The 23,637-nt window shown below is 36.8% G+C and overlaps 1 long non-coding RNA gene across 1 annotated transcript in view; it reads left to right on the top strand.

Annotated features, from left to right (window-relative positions):
* Positions 1–239: 239 nt before the first annotated feature.
* Positions 240–23,637, top strand: part of LOC149078299 (uncharacterized) — a 115,188-nt gene continuing 91,790 nt past the window's right edge. The window contains exon 1 of the long non-coding RNA XR_016193927.1: positions 240–314. This is a non-coding gene — a long non-coding RNA (uncharacterized LOC149078299). The remainder of the gene's footprint in view (positions 315–23,637) is intronic.

Genomic DNA, 23,637 nt, shown 5'->3' with positions numbered 1-23,637 from the left:
GGCAAGTCATAAACATGTCATGTTGTCTCTGGCTCATATTTCAAACTCAAAGCAAAATGTTATTGCGGAGAAGAGGCAGAACAACAACAAGAAGAAATAGCAGAACAGCGAAATGTTATCATTTCTTTGCCCAGCTTCCCTCCCGAATCCTGCAGTTTTCCACGTGGTATTGGGAAAAGCATTAAGAGAAAGATTTCCAAATCTCGCATAATGCCATCAATTTTCTCTGAGACAAGATGCTCTTATGTAGTTGCAGATTCCTGGGGACTCAATGTCTTTTTTTTCTTTTTATCGTCTTTTCTTTCAAGATGCAAGTAAGTCTCAATTTCTTTAAAAGAAGTATGGACCGTCGCCAAAGGAATGACACCGTTTTCACCGCAACGTAATAAAGAGTAGGGAGAGGTTAGGGGGGTAGAAAAATATTTGCATTTCCAACTTGGCTGAAAACGGGGAAAGAATGCGCTTAATGTATTGGTCGATTATATATAAAAACACTAATATTTTCTTAGTAAAGCAATTTTTTCTGGTGTTCCGAACTTTTTCCTAACTAGTTTTAATGAAGTTGCTATTTAGTTTTGAGTGAACGTCCTGTTGTTGTTATGAATCTATCGAAAGAAATAAATTTTTTACTGTGCGCAATACACATGGCACGACTGGATTTCCACCCCGGTGTACAATACACTGGCGGACATAACAAAACCTGAATATGATAACTTTCCGAGAATGAAACAGCCGATTCGAAAAATTATGAAATTAAAAATTCTCAAACATGCATATTTTTTTAATATATTTATAGACCAAGGCGTTAGAATAGGAGGGTGGATTCATATTGTCTTCCATATTTGAACAACTTACTACTTCACCACGCACCAACTCCGGCCATACCGCTATACGCAATTTTACCTGCACGGTGGTATAAGAGCATCTTACCACCACGCTTCTATGGCGCTTTGAAGGGAAAAAAACTGGGTTTTACCGCTCCAAGTGACCTGTAATTGTTAAAAAAAAAAAAAACAGAATTGGCGACAACGATTGGATATACCGATAACACTGACATCGCACTTGCATTCAGGGATCGGGGATGAGTGAGCCTGAGGTTTCAAGGAAGCTGTTTATGAAGAAGATGTCACTGTCCGATGTTCATAAAAGGGCCGCAACATACAAGGATAACTCACTTATGCAAAGATGAGTTCAGGAAATAAAATTTTATTGTCCTTTGCGGGGAAATAATCCACCTCTCCATCGCATCCCGAGTGAGTGTGCTGGGCCACTACGCTACGGAATGAATATACATAATTATTTTCTTAGAGCATATGCTCATATACGCTTAACGGGACAGTACAATGGACAGTCAGACCTGACTATGTATAGCGAGAGTGACATATTCTTCATGTACGTCACCATCTAGTGGCCAATATATGTATGAACTATTAGCTGAATAAGGTTTGTTCATTATACGTTCAGAGTATATATATTACAAGAAAAGAAAAATGTTCGCCGCTTCGGTAGCGTTGTGGTCCAGTGCACTGGTCCGGATTGCGATGGAAAGCGGTGGCTCGATCCGTGGTAGGGGGCAGTCAAATTTTATTTCCTGAACTATGTCCGCATAAGCTTTGTATGTAGTAGTCCTTTTATGAACAGTGGGGAGTGACATCATCTTCACTGATGATGTTCTGACTAAGCAAACATCTTTGAGCCTGGTCGCTGGGACTCCTACTCCTGCTTTGCCTAGGGTCTCTTCATGTTGGAAAAGGGCCCCTGCCCCTGTTGTGGAACAACTCACACGTCATATAACTACTATGCAATAATAAAAAATACATTTTCAAAATTTCGACATAACTGGAAATTGCCGAAGAGAAAAACACAATTGATAAATATTTTTGCCTTAAAGCAAACAGGAAATTATGGATTTTTAAAAAAAAAAAATTCTGTTGATATCAAACCGTTTTATTATGACTTGCCAACAACTTTGCTGATTCTGTAGTTATAACAGAAGGTATTCAGGTCTGATAGAATACAACGGAAGATCTCTTTCTGGCAATGCGTAAAAAAAAAAAAATGTCGCCATTTATATATAACACACAAAAACGACTGATTTCACAGGAAAAATCCATATCAGCTATATTTGTAAGTTATATAAAAAAATGAATAAGAAAAGTTAGAAAATAGAGGTAACGATCTTTTCCAAGGCGTTTTCCCTCTAAGGAACTTGGCTCTCACACTCTTCAAGATGGTTGGTTGCCACCATCATTCCGGACAAGTTTGTAGATAGGGCTGGAAAAATAGAATTTTATTTTATTTTTTGTTATTTTTTTTTCTCTTCCTAACTTGGTTTAACGTTTTCTCAAAAGAACATTTCAAATGAATGTTTTCTTGGGGGAAAGAAACTTTTACTTCTTTTCTTGAACTTGAAGAAAACAGCCATCAATACAAAACATTTTATTCAACCTTTTCACCTCGGCACCCTGTCAAAATAGCTCAAGAAAAAGAGCTTCTGCTGCATAACATCCTTCTTCTCATTGAATTGCTTCTTGGTTTTTTTTCTTTTTTCTCAAAGAAAGACCACAGACTTGAAGGAAGAAGAAGAAAATGTGGATTTCTTAGGACTTTTTCTAAAACGTTGAGAACGATTCCTGCTATTTATTTTCCTTTAAAGCTCGAGTTTTTTTAAAAGAAAAAAAAACAAGTTAATTCTCGTAACACTTCAACAGTTTTTTAAGCTTCTGAGAAACGTTTGTGACGGTTATTTTCTTTCAAATGTTTGAAGATTTTCCGTTCGTTAAAAAGAAAAAGTTCAAAATTCCACTTATGAAAAACGAATCAAAAAGTTTTTAAATGACAATAATTTATTAGCATTAATTACTTTTGAAATGATTTAGATGGTTTTATTTTTTCGAATTGTGCATAGCTGAAGTTGGTTTTGAAGTACACTATACAGCCAAAAGTCTGTGTCCTCACTTCAGAGTTTAGATATTTCCTCGAATTTCTAGAATATACTTTACGAATCGCTCTAAACTTCCGCGGTCATATATACTCTATGTTAGTACTCACCTTTAAAATTGAAAATTTAGTCAGGAGTGCATGTAGGGAACAGACAAAAATTTAAATGAAAAGAAAAAGATTTTTGATCAATCCTGTATCAGAAAAAGCTATAAATGACTTGTAAATTCAACAAAATATTGTACTAACTTCGTGCAATATTTTTGTGCTTTTTGCGAGAATATGACGTATATATTCACGAAAATATAAATCGTCTCTATAAAAATTTCAATTTTCACATCGCATGTTTTTTTCTTGTAACATACGGAGTTTTCAACCAATTTTTACGAAATTTACAGGAACAATTACACTATACATGAGACATACTATGTAGAACTGTGAAATGTGACAAATCATTACTTAGTGAGATACGAGTATTTTTGTAAATAATTATTAATTGCACTTGCACAGGAAATAAAGATATTTTTCATAATTTGATTGCCAAATATATAGTTCGACTTATATGAAAATCCAGCTGAATGACATGGAAATTCAGGAAGATATCAACGATAAAGTGAACAAAAATTTCAAAACTTGCTGAAAATAATTGGATAATGAGAGATTTTCCATTTATTCATAGACGTACAATTATTTTCTGTTATTTTATTATTTCGAGAATAAGCCAACAGCATTATGCGAACGAGCGAAGGCGAGACGCGTGTCTGATACTATACGTGTGTGTAAGAGAAGTGTTTAAACACAACACGCGTGTATATTGTCCAACTGAGGTCAATAACGAAGCAACAGAAAATAATCAATAACCAATTTGTGAAAAATCCCCTATTATGCAGTTATTTTCAGCACGTCTTTTGTTATCGGAATTTGGCCAGGGATCACCGGCCACTTCGCAAACTGGCAAGCAAATGTCGGAAATTTGGACATTGACCTGGTCAATAATTAACGAAATTAGCCAATTCGCGAAGTGGCCGGTCCCGTCATGAATCGGCAAATTTCGGGCTTTGTCAGTAACATAAATATATACTGTATATGAGTGAATACTTACTCATATTCATTATTACATAAATTCTATCTCGCGTTTTTTTCCCCTTCAAAAATTATCTTTTGTGTATATATATAAATATTAGGCACGCCATTTTTTTCAAAGAGACGCACTGCCAGCCAATTTAGAATATCCAATTTTCTTATCCAATGCACATTGTACCACTTATTTTTTGCCCATTTAAGTTATACTTTTCAGATAATCATTCCCAGAAAAATAGCTCAATAGTAATTAGTTTTTCCCGAAAAGTTATTTCCGGAGGGAAATGGTTAATTCACGTAAAATGGATCGCTCATTACTCATGGTTAAGATTGAGAAAAGATCGCGTTTCTTCTCAATTTCCAAGTGTTTCGCTGCATAATAACAAAAGTGGGGGAAAAAAATGCAATGGAATAAATTACATAAATGAATTAGACGGAGCTTTATTGGCTTATGAAAGCAATAAATGATCCTGAAAAAAGAATTGAAGGCACAAAAAAAATATATATACTGTAGATTACTTTTAGAGATGTTTGCTGATTAATCTGATACCAGTGGAGAATTTCCGCAATTTATCAACATCGTTCAGATGATACTGATTTGAAAGAACTGCAACAAAGTACTTTTTTGTTGCTCTCAATTATAACTACCTTAATTGGGGAAGGATAACGAAAAAAAAATTACATTATTCCTATGTTCATGGCTCAAGGAATCATACTTTTCAAATTAAATCACCAGTTTCGTTTGTTTAGAAGTCTTTCTGATGATGAAAAAATCTTCAGAGATTCTATTGTTCACAGAGATTAGTTATTGACGTCAACAAGCAAAAAAAAATTATTTTTATAAAAAGAGATACGTAATTATGAGTAGGATTTGTAAGAACGTAAACACATTTTTACAAATTAAGGGGGAAACAAAAAGAGAGACATTAATCTTTTTGGTATGATTTCATCTTCTCTTCGAATAAAAAAAAAAGTGCATTTCCTCGAATCAAGGCTCTTTCCTCACTATTTAGGCTCAGGGCAAACACGGGGATTTTTGGTTGAAACACATATTTTTTTTACAAATTTGCATGGAACAATTATGTGCATGAATTTTTTTTAAGTTGAATTCTCAAAATTGCATTTTTATTTGTTCAAGACATGGCATATTTTATAATTACAGTACTTGCGCAAACACCATTCAAAAATTCAACAAAATGAGATAATAAACTTGCTGAATAATTCAAAGCCAGGTAATGGCCATGTGTCTGTCCCCTTTTCCTAAGAGAAAAAAAAAAGGCCTTGGAGACCAAAATAAGAAGTAAATTTGACATGAGATCATGTTTATTTTATTTTTTTTTCGTATTAGGTGTCATGTTATATTTTTCAATCACTTAAAAGAAGCTCGTGGTTTGTTTTATAGAACTGATGGTTAGGTAAGGGCTATGTATGAGTGCAAAAATTTTGATATGATTTATTACCCTAACTACAGTCGAATCCCGTTATAACGAACTCCAAGAGACAGGAGAAATCACTTCGCTATAACGAAATTTCGTTATAAAGGAATTCCAGGTTTATGCATTGTTTCTATGTAAGCTTATCTAGGGGATTAAAAAAATTGTTCGTTAAAACGAGATTTTCGCTATATCGGTATTCGTTAAAACGAGATTTTCGCTGTATCGGTATTTGTTGAAACGGGATTCGATTGTAATAAGCAAGCCGAATACTTATTGGACTGCCTAACACTTAAATTTGAAATCAGTTAATAGGATTTTTAACCCTTAAATGCATAGCTTTGCAAAGGGTCCTTTAAACGTCCATTACTGCAGCTTATAGTTTGGGTATAAAAATTCAGAATATCTGTTACGCATAAAAGAAGGTCGATTTTATGGTAGGTGTCACAATCAAGGACAACTCTTTGTAATTTTAGAGAATGGGTGGCTGTGATTTCGCTAAATTTGTTAAAATGTTTTGAAATTTTGTTTGAATTTCATTTTTTTTAAATTGAAGTTTGCACAACGTGATTTTTTTAATTTCTACAGTATAGTTTGGATCACAAAGAAGGTATTTATATGCTTGAGAAGTAATATTACTTAAATATATTATTTATTTTATATGAAATTTTTGAGGCTGTGTATAAGCAGTATAATTCGAAATGAATTTTTCAAATGAATTTTTTTGGCTTTCTATACGTGCCAGTAACTATTAAAAAATCATCAGCTCTCCCTGTACACAAATAGAATTTTTTTTCTTTTTCTTAGCAGCAAGCAGTTATTGTCAGAGAATAGCGGAATAATGAAAAATAGGAAATACAAATAGTACAGGGAGAATATATAATTAAAGTTCCTGTACTCATCCGAACACAACCAATTTTTCAGAATATCCAAATGAGACCATAAGAGAGAGATTTATGCAATAAAAATAGTTCAATTTTTGACCACCAGGTGAAAAAGTGGCGCATTTTTATTGAATTTTTTTTCCATGGTCCATAAAAGAAACGTATATACCAAGTTTCAATGGAATGCATCCACCAGAACGGACCGAATAGAAGTCTGTGTAGTTTCAGTATACTGACATAACTCAGACCTATGAAGCTCCCGTTCTGGTGGAAGTATATTCCATTGAAACTTGGTATATATATATAAGCTATGTGGAGAATGAAAAATAGGAAATGTGTATGTGTTGAAATAGGAAAAATGTGTATTTTTAACCTGGCGGTAAAAAATTGAACTATATTTCTTACCGCATAAATCTCACTCTCTCCCATGGTTTCATTAAGATACCCTGAAAATTTGGCTGTGTCCGGATGAGTAGTTTCGGGGAAAAAACTATTCAGAGTACGGGAACTTTAATTATAATCACCCTGTATATTGGTACACCATGTATGTATGTCATTTTGAGAATTTCGATTTCATCTTATGTCACCTTATGAGTGATAGTAATGCCATTAGCTGAAAGCGATAGGAACAGTTTAAAGGTTTGTCACTTCTTTCATATACTATTTATTCAATACTTTCATGACTGCACAAATTATAATGAAATTATCGCTCCTACAGCAACTGGAAATCTTGAATATTAATTGCACCTATACAGCACAGCACATAAGTTTAAGCACAACACTGATTTCTAGTTCAGGGATTTACGTAAATTTTTTAGAAACTCATTCCGTACATCAACCACATAACAAAATCAAGACGGAAATTTTAATTATAAATATATATTTCTGTCGTTCAAATTTTCGTAATGAAAAACTCGTATCTAATTTTTCTTAGTTCTCTTATTTTAAGAAAACAAAACGGAAACTTTTGTTTTTAATTACTATAAGAAATGCAACTCAACAGAAACATCTGCTATGGTATCTGGAGGCATTCGTATCACGAAGCAAAAATTAATTTCGAGAACAAACAATTCGTGGCTTTTGAACCCGCGAATTTCTTCCCGTGCACATTCACGATACAAAACGCAAATGAGCAGAATGGAAATTGCCTCGAATAACCACGATGAATTCGTTACATGCGATCGACATCCTACAGAAACAATTCTACTTTTTTTAATATGTGCATCATTCATGTCTTCCGAAGAATAAAAGTAAAATGTACGAGGATGGATAAATTGGATTTATTTATTGAAATACATACGCTTCGTACAAAAAAACACAGCTACAGGTGAAATTCTCATTTCCATGCCTCTTTGTATGGATGTGATTTTTTTTCATTCAATTCCATGGATGCAAAAATTTTGAAATTAAATTTTACAGATAAAAAAGTGAAATGTATTTTGTATCCGTGAAAACTTCTCCGCTTTTTTTTTGTACATTTGAGAATAAAATTTATCTTATTAGTAATACGATTATTTACTCATCTATTAAATTATTATTTGCTTTCAGTTTTAGAATATGAAAATTAGTCTGACGTTATTTCATTGTAATTGGGAAGAGTATGGATGTATACTGAATAATGTCTGAAAGTTTGAAAATTCTACGGTTGATTCTGAAATCGCGTTAAAATATGAAATGCCAGCCAAAAAAGAAGAAAATAAATATTGAAAATATATATTTTATTTTTGTGAGAGGGATAATGACATTTGTGTAAAATGATGATCGGATGCAATATGTGTTGGAAATATATTATAATATGAAAATTAAAATTTTCAAAATATCTCCTGGTCAGAAAAATCCCAAAAACTTTTTTACCTTTGTTCATCGTTATAGATTAAATTCACCCCGTGATATTTGGACAAAAACTTGCCAAAATAATTTAATAATAACATTTTCTTTATTCTTCTAATTCTATTTATTGCGAATTAAGGTAAGCTTATCAGTAAAATATATTCTTTATATATAATTTGCTTTTGTGACGATTGGTGAGGTGTATACGAAGCGACGAACATGAAGCATTCCTTTATTCTGCATTAACCTGCGAAACATACAACCCTTCGTGATGAAGGTTAAAATCGAACTCCTCGAGAATGTCTTCGTCTCTTGATACAACTTAAATCTCACGTGTCTCGTGAATAAAAGTATTGCTGTACATCCTTGTTAACAGCTTGCCTGTTACATACTCCCCCTCTGGTTTCGTGGACGTCCCGGCAAGGAACCAGCAATAGGCGTTGTGGGAGGTTGTTCAGTGTTCTTGTTAGTTCCAACTTTGAGTGGTCGTCCCTTCTTTCGTGATGACACTACGGATACAGCATCCGGTTTCGCACATGGTGTGAGAGCAGAAGTACGATATACGCTGACAGTGACACCCGATTTGGCCGGATCAGCGACTATGTACCTCGTAGGCGATCTCTGAGCTAGCACAGGGTACGATCCATTTCGTTGTGGCGTGAACTTTGTCGACCAGTTCTTCCTTCGAGAACTCTGCTTGGAACCGTTGTCAACATAACCTTTGCGTTCATCCCGTTTTTGTTCCACCTTCTGCTTCACAGAAACTCTTGTAAGGCTTTGCAAGGGAGTCAACCTGTTTCCACGACTTCTTTGGGCATGGCTGCGACCTTCTGATCGACGCGCGTTAGGGTTTTGATCAGAATATTTAATGCCGCTCCCCCTGCATTTATCGTTCCCTTCTGTAGCACTGCTTATACTTGTTTGGGTCCTTGACTCATGGAAGCTATTGCTAGACGTTATTGTTTGGCTTGGCATTTTACAACGATGCAGTCTGTGATAATATCCTGGTGATCCTGGACTGCGTCGCCTGGCACCGGAAAGTTCGACTCGTTCGTTCCTGCGGAAACGTAAGTCTAGTACTTGCCTGCCTGTCGGAGTAACTCGTGGTTGCCTTTGCACCGATTGGTGATGAAAGCTTCTTGCGGATCGGTGGATTTCGCTATGAACAGCAAGACGTGGATAGCCAGAAACATGACGTGGATAGTCACGGACGCGACCTGTTTGGTTCCTGAGACGTCTAGACCGATCCCACCGCTGAGGTTTCGATGCCATATCACCATGGTGAACTTCGCCTTTGGGAGCGTCTCCTCCCCCTGGACTGAAAAAATTTTCATTCTTTTTCCACGACCTGTTCAGCACTTGTTTCCGTTGCTGTCCTTCAACTTGTCGTAGTTGGCAAGAATTCAAGTTAACATGCTCTACTACATGTTGAACAGTTTTAATCGTAGACTCGTTCACAAAGTGAAATCGCTTCCAAGTATTTTCCCCGAAGAACCATTGCCTTCGCTTGAGATCCAACACGATACCAGCTTTCTCTAGAAAGTCGATTCCCAAAAGAGTTCTGTTACCGACGATTCCAGGAAGAACTATAAATTTCGTCCTTAGTCGCTTCCATTGGATGTTGACCAATACCGTTGTGGTCCACACATTCACCGTTGATTGCTGTCCGTTTGCAAGACGCATCTCGATAGTTTCCTGATGGAATTTGGCGTTTTGCTCTTTCAAAATACGATGCAGAGTATCACTTGCGATACAGTGCGTAGCACCGCTGTCGGCACAGGCAGTTCCCACTTTACCATTTACATGAATTTTTAACAATGCTACGGGTTTTGTTACAGAAGAGCATAGATTCAGTTCCAACTGACCAAACTGAGCGGTTGTCGCTGTCATTTCGGGATTACAGGTCGGACACTGCGCTCTAATTACCCCCGGATATCCACATCCATAGCAGCTTACAGGTCGCTGCTCATCCAGGCTGATCATGGGAAGTGTCTGTTCATGTGCACGAATCACTGGTTTTGATGACGTCCATGGGTATTTCCTCGGTGTTTGCTTTCGACGACCCTCGACATCGTACTGCTGGTTGAATTTCTTTGGGAAAGTACTCCTGGCATCTTCATACGCGTCGAGTTTCTCCGCTAGTTCCGATGGGGAGATCAACATGGCCCATACATCGATGAAATGTTCTTTCACTTGTGGAGGGCACTTCTTCTTCATCTGATCAGCTATGACTAGATTAATCAAGTCCTCGAATGTTGTGACCTTAACTTCTGTTAACCACCCTTCAAGATACGTTTTCAACTCAAAATAAAAATCACGCCATGAACTCTCCGAGTTCTTCCGATGCTCTACAAAAAGCTGTCGAAATCTGTCCGCATGTAGCTTAAATCGCTTTAACAGCAGTTCCTTGAGATACCGATAGTCCTTGAACTTCTCGTCAGGCTCCCTGGCACAGATCCTAGCCACCTCCTTCGGTAAGCTATTGATGAGATACGTAATCCACAATTCTTCCGGAATATGGTGTAGTCTCATGTGTCGTTCGAACAGGACCAGGAACAATGAAATGTCATCTGATGATTCAAAACGTGGAACCGACACTTGAAAGTCCCGATTTGTCACAGCCGGTCGAACGGAAGCTTGGCACTTCTCCGCTTCTATCCTCAGTCTCTCGAGTTCGAACTGCATTTCTGCTCGCCGGTTCCTCTCTTCGGCATCTTCCCGTCGAATCCTCTCCTCTGTTTCTTCTCGTCGAATTCTTTCTTCTGCTTCTTCTCGTCGAATTCTTTCTTTCTCTTCGGCATCTTCCCGTCGAATCCTCTCCTCTGTTTCTTCTCGTCGAATTCTTTCTTTTGCTTCTTCTTGTCGAATTCTCTCTTCTACGAGGGTCTGTATCACTCCTTTTGCGAAGACCTCATCGTATTCTTTACTGGACGTAATCAGCTTCTTCAGCTCTATCACTTTCATCTCGGGTTCGGTAGGTTCGCCCATCTCTTCGGCAAGGCGACGGAGTTCGTCTTTTCGATATTTCGCCAAGTATGCCATTTTCACTCACTTGGTACCTAATTAGGATGTCCGCTTAGCTAAAAACACTCACGCGTCTATTTTAAACGTTGGGCGCCAATGTGACGATTGGTGAGGTGTATACGAAGCGACGAACATGAAGCATTCCTTTATTCTGCATTAACCTGCGAAACATACAACCCTTCGTGATGAAGGTTAAAATCGAACTCCTCGAGAATGTCTTCGTCTCTTGATACAACTTAAATCTCACGTGTCTCGTGAATAAAAGTATTGCTGTACATCCTTGTTAACAGCTTGCCTGTTACACTTTAAATTTTAGAAAAGTTTGAATACAATTAGTACCTTCGGAAATTGTATTTTGGAAGAATACAGAGAGATGGTAACGAATAATGTCAGAAAGGATGGAAATTCTAGGGCTGATTCTAAAATTAATAAAAGGTATGAAAAATGATCTGTATAAAAAGAAAATTTATTTGTAATAATGAAATTTCTTTTTAATAATTAAAAACATTGGAAGCAATATGAACATTTTCACAGCTCCGAATCAAAAATATCAATTACTAAAATTTTCAACTTTGTTTATTGTATGAATAAAACTCACACTGTGATATGTGGACAAAAGATTTGGATTGATTTGGATTCAAATCAAAGATTTTTCAGTGATTTTGTATCGCTAATGTCGAATCTGGCACTGGTTTTGTCAAATTGGTTCTAGTTTTAGAGATAAAATGATAGGCAAATTTCAATGGTAATACATGTAAGTAGCTTACAAATCACATTCGAAAAGTGCGAAATGCAATTCAATAACATACTTAATATCAATAAAGACCACTGAGATGTATGGTCATGACGTAAATGCAATAATATATTGAATAAATTAGGAAAATAAATAAAGAACTGAAAGTAAAAATTCGACGCAAAGATGACTGCATTGAAATGTTAGGAGTATGCATTATCTCAAAAACTAGTGCCACTTCGACAAAAAACCAGCACCAGTTTTAATATCATCAGCCCCAACATACCCTGAATCCGTTGGAATTTCTTAGGTAACATGGAAAAAATGTTTTTTGTTGAGCGGTGTTTTGAAATTGAAATGGAGTATAAAAAATAATCAGCAAAAAGATTGTTTGTTATAATGACACTTCTTGTAAAATAAAAATTGAAGAAAATATGAAATTTTTACACTTCTCCAAATCAGAAAAAAATCGATAAATGAGATTTATATCTTTGTATATCATCTGGATAGAACTTACCTTGCGATGTTTGGGCAAATAGCAACCACTGATTGATTTTTTGGTTATTTTCTTGCGAACTGAAATAACTGAACATGGGATAACATGAATATAAAAAAAATATTAATCTCCATATTTCCCGTATTTCTCACTCAGCATGTTTTATCAACAATCACTGCATACAATCGTATTCCACAAACCCATGGTTTATCATTGTTTAATGCTTTACGATTTCTTCGAGAGGAAAGAAGCAACGGATACTCGGAATGATTTATAGGAACCCTATGGAATTTCTCTCGGAGAAGTTTTTAAATTAATTTTCGAGTAGACCTTTGTAAATCTCAAAAACCCTTTTGCTTCTTAAAATTTAGACTTTTCCATACGAATTTCTCGTACATGTGCGGCGAACTTTAAGATCGAAACTTTCGTATCGTGAATATTTATAACTTCAAAGTCAAGAGAAGTAGTCTTCTCGCACCTGTATCGGTATACGTATCAGTGAACTGGCGCACTGCAAATTGGAATGCTGTACTTAGCAGGCCAACTAAAAAATCCGCCGACTCTGATTTGGGGTGAAACTTTCTGGAAAGTCTGCAAATTGTATTCAGTTCAGAGAAGTTGAATGATTGTTTTCACTCCAATGATTGTGCATCGGTTAGAGAATTTGTTATCAGTTTCCGAAACAGGCGATATATTAGAGAGTGAGCGTTAAGACGTGAAAAAATGTTTTTCGCCTGGATCGAACATGGGACCTGACGGCAACCTTAACAGTGATAGAGGAGTATCTTATCACCACGCCACTCGGGTGTTGCATATTACCAGGGAGCTACCCTACAACACTATATTGTTAAATGTTCAATGGATTATTATTATTCTGTAGAAATTCGAACATTCTGCTGGTGTATAGCAGAAATAGCGGGGTCCCCCCCCCCATAAAAAGTGGTGATTGTTGAATATACATACAGCACGCATTATCATTCGTGGATTATTCTCGAAGGCTTTTTGCCAGAATACCGCCTGTTTGCGCCCCGCGCACTCCCTCAGAAAAGGAAACGCGTCTGGCACGATGCGAGGAACACGCGACTCCGACCCAACTTCAATGAGTCAATTTATCTTCAGTGACGTCGTTGCGCCGCTGTGGTTATTTAGTGGTCATAGTGACGGACTCGCATTACGAGGATCCGGGTTCGAACCCCACTGTCACCACAGTGGTAGTCGGCTGAAATTGGTTTCCTGTGGTTCTCAACTTCGAGGTGCAAATGCGAGCCAATCGCGAGGGAACAGATTCGAACCCCGCAAGCGTCGCAGTGTTGGTCGGCTCAAGTGGGTTTTTTAACTTACGGCCTTATTCACCGACAGAGTCTAAACTACAATCGCAGGTTAAAGGATTAGAGATCGACACGAGTAGGTAAAATCCTGAATTTAACCAAACCGTGTCGATCTGTATTCCTTTCACCTGCGATTGTAGTCTAAACTCTGTCGGTGAATACGGCGGTTCGAGGTGCAGGATGTGGACTGATCTCCCAATTTGAATAAAAGAAGTCTCTCTGCCGAGAGCGAACAGACTTGAAATACGATAATGGAAATTATGTAAAGCAGAACAAGAGAAATTAAATAAGTTTTTGTTAATTCCATTTAATATTTTTAATTCGATAATTTTTCACTTATGAATCCAACCGGCGACTTCGAATTATACCAACAGAATAATCGCTGCCGTTGGTGCCATATAAGGCTTTTTTTCTATTCACTAATTTTCGAACTTGATTGCGAGTATATTTTCAAACAAAAATACTGCCCACAACTAGTGGCGGACACAGGTCATTACAAAAAATACATAATTAATACTCATCACTGGTTTTAGAAAGTAGATAACAGCACCAAATCAATCGGACTGGCCACAAACATCGTACTGACACAAAAACTAAAACTCAGGCGTCTGCAACTTTTGCTTAAAAAATGTAGGATAGATGACAGCACCCCTACGAAACAAAAATGCATATCTGACATCATAAAACGTGTTAGGATAACACATAATTTACATAGAACACACGTTCCGGCACTCATTAGTTAGAAATTTCTCAGTGGAGTGTTTGCGAGGTGTATGTACGGTACAATTCAGTCTAGACACTGATTCTCGTCATTCTTTCTGGTTGGGGGGAATATGGAACACGCCAATATGAGGGAAAAGCTGGACGCTTCATGTTATAATCAGGCATAATTTTAGATGGCCACGCATCTTTACGCATGTCTCTTAGAGGCAACCTGATCGTTCAGAGGTACTGACATCTTAAAATCCTATATGCGATAAGATTATCCTATATGCGAGGGTAATCGCAGATTTCCACTAACTATCAAACAGATAGGAGCTGCTTTGGTGCAGAAAGTGTGATTGATGAATTCGAAAGGAATGTGTATATAGTATTTTTTAACCACTTCACCCGCATCAACGAGATATCTCGTCATCTTGAAAATCTTTTATTTTAACGATGACAGGTCCAGATATTTTATAAAGAAATAAGCAGACTTACAGCATGGAGAAGAGATTATTTTCACAAAAAAAAACTGCATTTTCTTTCATTTTCTTTTCATTATATATAAATTTTTTGAATTATTTTTTTTTCCATTCTATTTCATTGTTTATTCATACCATTCTATTTTTTTCATTTAATTTCATTTTTCTTTTCATTTGTTTTATTTCCTTCATTTTATTTAATTTTTCATTTCATTCAGTTTTTTATTTGTTTAATTTTTTCATTTTATTTAATCTTTTCTTTTCATTTTATTTAATTTTTTCATTTCATTTTATTTAATTTTTTCATTTCATTTTATTCAATTTTTTCATTTCATTTTATTTAATCTTTTCTTTTCATTTTATTTAATTTTTTCATTTCATTTTATTTAATTTTTTCATTTCATTTTATTCAATTTTTTCATTTCATTTTATTTAATTTTTTCATTTCATTTTATTTAATTTTTTCATTTCATTACATTTTTTAATTCATAACGTTTTGTTTTTATTCATTTAATTTCATTGTTTTTATTCATTTCATTTCATTGTTTTTATTCATTTCATTTCATTGTTTTTATTCATTTAATTTCATTGTTTTATTCATTTAATTTCATTGTTTTTATTCATTTCATTTCATTGTTTTTATTCATTTCATTTCATTGTTTTTATTCATTTCATTTCATTGTTTTTTTATTTCATTTCATTTAACATTTTTCATTTTTCATTTTGTTTTTTTGTTTCATTTCATTCTATTTTTTCTTTCACTTCATTTTTTATTTTTATCATTTCATTCTATTTCCCATTTTATTTATATCTTTTGTTTTATTTCTCTTTAAAACAATTCTCAAAAGTGGAAAAATGTGTTTGTGTCCAGATATAAACACTGTTTAGAAATCGTTAACATGTATAAACAATTTTTCACCCAACGCTTTATTTGTAGTTTTATAGCGAAACGGTGGAAATATTACATTTACGTGGGAATCTAACAATTGTTCGCTACGAGAAGAGCAAAATTGATACGTTTAATCAACAAATGCTTCTCGTTTTATTATCAATGCGTTCTACTTTTGTTTTTTTGAGATTTTGTTTTGCCGCTCTCACAATTTCAATCTATTTGTAAAAGGCACAAGATCGATCGGAAGCAGGAAAGCTATTAAAAGTTTTCCCCCGGAAGACCTCCAGGATTTCGATTCCGGAATTCAAATTAATTCTAGGAGCGTACCTTTTCATATTTGAACAGGATACTGCTATTAATTCTTTGTTTTCTACCGCTCTCTCCTCATCCTATGCTTACTCTGGCAGCCTCATTTTCACTGCGCTTTCTTCGATGCAATTCGCCATCCTCTATTCCGCTTCGAGAATACTGATCATCGACGGCCGAAGCTATCCATACAACCGGAATGCAAAATTTCAATTAAGTGCGCGAGTACTCCACTGCTAGTGTTTGCAACAATTATTGCTCCCTATTTTCTCCCCGTCTCTCTCTCTCTCTCTCTCTCCCATTGATAGGAATTCCTTTCAACGAGCCCGAGCAACAGCTGGTTTTGAGAAGCAATATCTCCAGTGAAGTAAGGTACTCTCTTGAAAACCTTCGGATGTAATTTTATTTCATAGTGTTTTCTCTCTCTCTCTTCAATTAGACTAATGCGGTTGGCCGGGAATCCAAATAGTTATGATATGGATTGAGATTCAATCATAAGGAAAACTGATATGATCCGGAATAATAACAGGGGCGAAACCAGATAAGCTATTAGCTCCTTTACTCCCCATAAACTAATTAAAGTTCATTTTAATATGTTAACTTGTTGGGAATAAGCAACAGGTCTCACTCTCACGCCGACGGGGAGGGTCGTTAGTTGTTAAGGGGCCGTTCAAGTATCACGTCATCATCGAGGGGGGGAGAGGGGATTTCCGATTTGCTGACTTTTGATGACAAGGGGGGGAGGGGGGGATTGGATAATGCTTACGTCATCATTACTTTATGAAAATATCAGTTAGGATTCAGAGGGGCAGAGCTGATGACGAAATTTTGCTCACGGGGGGGGGGGGGAGTTAAAAAGGCTAAAAATTTGCTTACGTAATACTTGAACGTCCCCTAAGTACCTAAGTAGACAAGTATGTAAAACGGATTCAATTTTTAAGTAGTTAAATAGGCCCTATATGCGCATGCACCAGTGTGCACGGCGTTGTATTATCAACGAACATTGAGATTACTTGGTCACTCACGGTGGGACAGTTTTTTGAATACAGTAGAACCTCGTTTATCCGAACATCAGTTTTCCGAACAACTCGGTCAACTTAACTCGTTTTCAGTTTTCTACAGTCAATGATGCTCAACAGTTGGTATTTTCTTGGAACTCGAATCCTCTTTTCTCTCAAGTCGATAGCTTCGCTCTATTGTACAATAATTCACTTCCAAACAATTGTACCTACCGTACCTGTGAGCTATAGATACGTAAGTAGGGGGCAGATTCGGGTACACTGTATGTAGTTATTGACAGTAGTACACTGTATTTAAGATTGACAAGCAAAGAAACGTGTGAATAGGAGCAGATTTAACTGTCATTTTTTTTTTCGTCTGACGAATTCATCTTAAATTCAATTTACTCCTTCGCTTCATCGAATTAGTTTCGAAATCGATTTTCCGAACTTTTCAATTTTCCGAACACTCTTCGGTCCCGATGTGTTCGGATAATTGAGGTTCTACTGTACTTCATGACTTAAAATTTAGTTAACTACTGAACTATTTGACGAGTGCAAACAGGCCTTTACGAAAATGAAATTAACAAAGGCATTTGAGAAAAAAAAGGAATAAAATGTTATTCTGAATTTATTTTCTCATCCAATCATTTTCTGACGGTTAACGGTTGAGTTAGGTTTCTGAACTAAACAAATGTGGTAAGACTAGAACATCCAATCTTCAGCGTACATGCTCAACCTATGATTCCCGGACCAAATGTTGCCATAAGAGTCATCAGATGTGACCCGCTATTTAAACCTTATTTTTGTATAAATGAACCAGATTTCGAATTTCATAACTCCCATTTTAAACGGTGATTCGGGTCATTCGAAGCTATCCATACAACTGGATTGCAAAATTTTATTTGAGTGCGCAAGTAGTAGTACACAAGTAGCCACTGCTAGTGTTTTAAACCAACTATTCTTCCCCCTCTCTCTCTCTCATCTCGATAGGAATTATTTTCACCGAGTCAGAGTAACAGCTGGTTTTGGGAGGTAATATCTCTAGTTATAGAGAGTCTCTTGAAACTGTTCGGACGGAATTTTATTTTCACTCACTCTTTCTTTCTTCAATTAGACGAATGCGGGTGGCCTGGCCACCAAATAGTTATGATATGGATTGAGATTCAATCATAATGAAAATTTACGTGATATTGAATAATAGCAGGGATGAAACTAGATAAGCTATTAGTGCTTTTGCTCACCATAAACTAACTCAAGATCAGTTTAATGTGACATCTTATTGGAAGTAAGCCACCGGTTGCTTATAATTACGAAAGCAATTTGGCAAATGCATTTGCAAAAGCTGAAAAGAATAAAATGAATTGCGGATTCGTTCTGCAATCAAATGAGTATTCTGACGGGCGAATTACGAACTAAATCAACGTCACGAAATTAGCGCTCTGTACAGCAGCAGTTCATCAATTATATATGACGTAGTTGTTAGGGGTCTGCAGCAAAATGAATGACATAAAATTATTTTTAAAACCTCATATATTACGTAGAGGCAAAAGTAACCTGCCGGGTTGCTGTCAAATTCGAAAGCCAGTTGAGAGAGAGCACGTCTTAAAATACGTAACAAGCACTACTCAGACCCAAACTTACGTTAGGAAAACACAAAACAAAAATACTCAGCACATTTTTTCAATTCAAAACTGTCTGGCATTCAATCCTTGAAGTTGGCAAAAAACCACAAAAAAAAAGATTGAAAAACTACTACTACTACTCAACTGTACAAGTGCCTTATAAACATTCCTCTCGGGAATTTCTAACTAATCGGTACAAGCAGGAACGTGTGTGTATGTGTAAACGCGTTGTCTTAAAGTATATATGTTGTCAGAGTTATATATTTCTTTTCCGTGGTGCTGCCATCTGGCTTCCATATGTTGGAGTATGTCTTTATAGCTGTCTTCCATATGTTGGAAATGCGTATATTACGAAATATATTGTGTGAACATGGACACTTAAGATTAATTTCATATCACATGGCTAATCATAAAGTTTCTTTACAAACCAAGTGAAAGGTGCTCAACATGTCCATCTTGGGATGCACGGCATATGTCTATACGGTAGTCAAATTCGTCCCAAACTTTTGCGAGCATGTTTCTATCCACTGTGAGTGGACTTCTGTGGACTACGTATGAAACGCTGTCGGATGCGCTCCACATTTTCGTCTGACATGAAGAGAGTTGGCAAGGGGCGCCCTGGGGTGGCTTCGCCTGACAGATACACCGGTATGTTTTCCCCGCCACGTCCGCGGTCTTATGACAACTGTGCTTATATTGCAATAGCGATATAGCCTGGACGTGCTCGGTTCATTCTGTATTCTGCCATCTGCAGTTCATATTTTGAGGTGAAAACGGGAGATGCCCGATCTCTTCGCTAAAAAGTCTCGCCGCAGAGAGCAACAGGCCTACAAATGGTACAAATATTCAATTATAATACTTCACTCACTTCACTTCTGAAATATAGATGGCACCACGAGAAAATAAGAAACAACACTGTAGATACGCACTCAGAGTGTTTGGTACACACACTTACACTTTCGGTATAACAACTCACTAGGTGGTAAATTGTCCATGGCGATAGACTTGAGTTGTGTTCGGTTTGAAATAAAAGAAGGAGAGGTACGAGTGTTCAAGCATTGCATTTTATTCGTGGTTTAAAAAATTGATGCAGAGATGGCAGCACTATAGCATTTGCATAGAAAAAATTTCACGTTAGGTTCAAACACATACACGCACATTTTCCAGCACACATATCCTAGGTCTTTTTCGACCGCAGTTATATCTCTTCATTGAGACAGAACTGTGGGCCATGATCCGGTTAGGAGGAGGATGTCCGAAAATTGTGCTTCGTCCGTTTGAAATATCATTATATAGGATGACACCTGATAGAAGACAATTTATTCAGAATATACTGTGCCAATAACTTTTATAGGAACTGCAGCATTCACAAAAATAAAGTTTTACTTTCACAAAATGTACAACTAAAAATCCAATCATCATTTTGATGCGTATAATAATATTTCTCCCATTGAAACGGCAACAGCCGAAATTGTGTACGAATGCTTCCTAACGAATGAATGTGTACGTCGAAATGGAATTTATCTGAAAGTTCGGGTTGTGGGCCAAATGACTTTTGTGTGCGCGTGAGATTTTATATCGATTTCCTTTGATGATGTGGCTGCTGTGGAAACGAACGAGCCTTGATGGTTCGAAGGAATGTAATAACGGAAGCCCGAACTTGAAAATGCTCGTCATTCCTCTTTATTGCGTTCTTTCTCCCCGCCCCCCCCTTAAAACCTATCGTATCTTCACTTCTCCCTCAACCCCCTGCGGCGTTTCTAGTAATTAAATCAGTAACTTAGATACAGAAATCTTCAAGCATTTCACGAATTTCCATCGCCGGGGACATCGACCATTGAAATGGATCTTTCGACAAAACGTTACGTTCGACAAAATTTAACGAAATCGACGGACCACGATCAATCGTTGGGAGATAAATTTTCTCCGGCGGAAATTTATCTCTCTCTGCTGTTATGCATTCGAATTTATCTCGATTGTAGTCCGAATGATCATGAATCATTATTTCCTATTTAAATATTCAGAATCATTATTATTTATCATAAATTATTTTTTAACTTAAATATAATTAAATAATATCGATAGTTGCCTTCATAATTATTTGTCTAATAGTTGGTATTCCAAACACTCTGTGAATATCCAGATTAATAATCCCAGGCTGAGAAAATGTAATGAAAATTTTATAATGAAGACATCTCTTATAATACATGAAAGATATTTGTGTGTGTGAAAATTGCTCATGAGATTTTCATGTTATATCATCCTATTACTACAGTGTTTCTTAACCTTTTTTTTTTCTCCCATGGCCCCCTGACTTTTATAGTCCCTCCCCCATCACCCAAAAGCGAGACCCTTTTCCATTTATTGATTTGACCTCTTCAGTAAATATATAGTGAACAAAATTTTTATAGTCGATCTCCACGAGCCCCTGGACAAGATTTTGGTGAACCTCGCTCTTCTAATGGAGGGAGGGTTCCCATGTTGGGCCGTAGCAAAATCGTGGGTCCCCGGGCAAAAAAGGTTTTCTGGGGGGGGGGGGGCTCATACTCATCTGGAAGGAACAGTTTATAAATATTCGCTTACTTTAGCTCGATAGCACCAGATCTCATCATGTAGGGCCCCCCCCCCCATGTACATGAAGGCCATGCGGTAAGATGAGCCAGGTCCTATGGGAGAATTCTGATGGATTCTGAAAATATTCACAGTTTTTCCCATCATATATCACTCAAAACATTCATTTCTTTACATCTGATTGTTTTGGAAGCCCTCTGGGGGGCTCCTCTCATAACCCCCTGTCATAGCTTCCTTTCCACAGGATTTCCACCCGTGGCCCTTATTAGAACATTCCAGTACTACAAGAAGGCCATATACCCCCGGTTGAGAATCACTGGTTTATTATTATGTTGTATGAATTATATTTCAATTGATAGTCAGTTTTCATCACTCTATCGTGTATTCGAATCTTTAATAAGATATGAATTTTTTATGTTGAATATTTGTTGAGCTATGTTACATTGCCGTTGCTATTGTTTGGGGTGATCTGTTTGGTCATTCGTATCAGACCACGGTCATTTTCTGCAAGCCAGGCCTAATTAGACCGAGGCCTATAGTTAATAACAGATTTCAAACGGCAAAGTTATAATTTTTTTAGCTCTCGCCGACAGGTTGTCAACTTAGAGATAATATGCGATGGTATCCCCCCCCCCCCCATACAGTGCCGTAACTAACCGTTCCTGTGCACTGCGCAAGAATTTGTATTTAGGTCCCCTTCTTGCTCATTCTGGGCCCCTTGGAAGAGGGCAAGGGGCCCCTGTGCGGAAGCACCTGTTGCACCCGCCTAGTTACGGCACTGCCCTCATATATATTTACTCGTACGTCGTGGGTACAAAAACTCCGATCCCGGTCAGTCTTAAGCACCAGAGGTGAGTTGGTGACCGTATTAATGATTAATGAGAGACCGAATGAATAACTTTATCAGTGACCGTGTGAGTGAGTATTCGTAGGATTGACCGTATGAATGACCGGGTGAGTGACAGAGTGAATGACCGAGCGTGAGGGTTGAGTTATCGAGCGAGTGAGAGGCGGTATGACTGCCTCACTCGCTCATTTGCTCACTCATCAACTCTCCTGACTCACTTGATCAATCACATGGTAATTTAATCACCATGTATGCCACTTTGTGTCGATTATTTGTTTGTCGGTCAATTGTCTTAGCACTGAATTTTACCAGCGGTAAATTTCCCTTTCGGCATACATCTGAATTCACCGCCGGAAAATTCAAATATAAAAGTTATTTTTTTCCGGCGGGGAATTGTTAGCGATGAATTTTCTGCCCACGCATTTCTAGGGTTTCTCTTCGCGAACTCGATACATTTTTGCTGCACCAAATCTATTTTGAACACGTTTCAATTGAGACAACTGAACGGAAATGACTGATACTTATGACGTGTTAATTTATGTGAATTGCCACTATTGCCACGTCCTCGCGTAGATGAAGTCTTCGGGCAGCTATTAATTATATAAATATTTCTATTTTTGAATGACAAAAAACCGGTAGCTCAAAAGAAGAAGCAATTCCCACAAATTTGATTTCAATGAACGGGCTTCAATTATCTTGATGAATGTCTTCCCCTCGGAAAAAAAAAAGTATCAAGTTATTTTAGTGATATATAAATCTTTATATATACCGATAAACTTCCACCATCGAAGGGTAACGCTAAAGTCTTTTTTAGACGTATGAGACTCCATATGAAAGATATTCCTCGCAGCATTCTGATCTTTTAATGCCTTTTATTCATGTATATTTCATACCGAGCATGGGTTTATGAAATTGCGATCACGTTATCACTAATATCGCCTGAATGCGTTGCTGACTCTTCATATCATGTCAGCATTAAGGCACCCGGCAAGAAACAATGCCGGTCACGTCCGGGGCTCGTATTAGAAATATATCCTTTCCTTTCCCCGATGCTAGTCAATTCATCAACATCATTCTTTCCAACAGAACGGAGCGCAATAATTTGCTATTATCCGACAAAAGAAAATAAAAACTTTCTCTCGCTCTTAATCGAGTTGATAGAATTGAGCCGAAACATCCCCATGACCATAATGATCATTTTATAGACTAAAAATTTTGCTTTCATCCATTCTTCTCACTTGCATCGCACAAAGACTATAGTTATTTAAGACACGAGTGTAGTCATATTATTAATAAGATAATGATTAATATATTTTTTATTAGCATTTAATGTATGCAAAGGTTTACAACAGCTGGCGGATGCAAAAGATTAATACAGGAAAGAAAGAAAATTCCCAACTGCGATTGAGGGGAATCGAACCCGCGTCCTTTCACTTGCCTGATGGCGTTATTCAGACAGAGTAAAA

The sequence above is a fragment of the Pholcus phalangioides genome, unplaced genomic scaffold (assembly GCF_987345545.1).
Source record: "Pholcus phalangioides strain wild (caught in Gottingen) unplaced genomic scaffold, Ppha-v1.0 ptg000014l_1, whole genome shotgun sequence".
Classification (NCBI taxonomy): domain Eukaryota; kingdom Metazoa; phylum Arthropoda; class Arachnida; order Araneae; family Pholcidae; genus Pholcus; species Pholcus phalangioides.
The sequence above is the reverse complement of the archived record's forward strand: the minus strand, read 5'-3'. Positions and strand labels throughout refer to the sequence as shown.